Here is a 911-nt window from a genome sequence, read left to right on the forward strand (position 1 = left end):
CCTAGTCTGTGTCATCAAACAAAATCTACGGAGTTCAGAACCTGAACTGGAAGAGGTCAGGGACATAAAATCTACCTCTTAAAATCAGTCAAGGTCCACGGAACAGAGAGGACTGGCTTAGGTGGGGCTTCTCAACCTCGTAAAGTTTCAGGAGCTGGTGAGCCAGCCTGGGGTTGACAGCTCAGCTGGAGATCGGAATCCAGATTTGGGCTGACTTAGTGCATCCTCTTCACCACGAGCTCTGCTGCTGGGCCCAGCAGGAGTGGCCACAGACACATTTAGGGCCAGGAAGTGAATATAGGAGCCTGGTGAAGAAAGGTCTTTTTGCTGGGAGCTCTGAGAGGTTCAGTGATGAGGTGCCTTAGGAGATGCAGATGTGGTGGGTGATGGTGCTGGGGAAGTGGAACCTTTTGCTGTTCTAGGAGGTCTGTGGTTTGGACAAACAAGGGACAGAAAAGTCACTTGAGATAGAGAAGAAAAGGTTCCAGTCACCGCTGCGATGGCATCCAGGATAGTCTCAGCTCTGTTACTATTCTGGTGGAGACACAAAAACCAGGATGAGTAAAACATTGAGTATATCAGACAGCGTTAAGCGCTAAAAGAGAGGGAAAGGGATAGGGGGAGAGAGTAGGTATTTGTGTATTGGGGGTGGGAATTACAGCTTTGTATAGAATGGAACTAAAAAACTGCCCTTCAACTCCCTCCATTTCCTTGGCTGGCCTCTTCCCCCACATCTCCCTGTTGTTTGTCCACAGGGAGCTTTGATTCATTGAGAAGCCGGAACAGAGTGGGGAGAGCCATGAGGTGCAGCTAGTGGGAGCCTAGGGCGTCGGAGAAGGATGACCAGAGGGCTTGGGGGCAGGAGTGTCACCTATGAAGGGAATGGATCCTGGGGACAAGCTGCATTGTCG

This window comes from Pan paniscus, chromosome 6 (genome assembly GCF_029289425.2).
Source record: "Pan paniscus chromosome 6, NHGRI_mPanPan1-v2.0_pri, whole genome shotgun sequence".
NCBI lineage: Eukaryota > Metazoa > Chordata > Mammalia > Primates > Hominidae > Pan > Pan paniscus.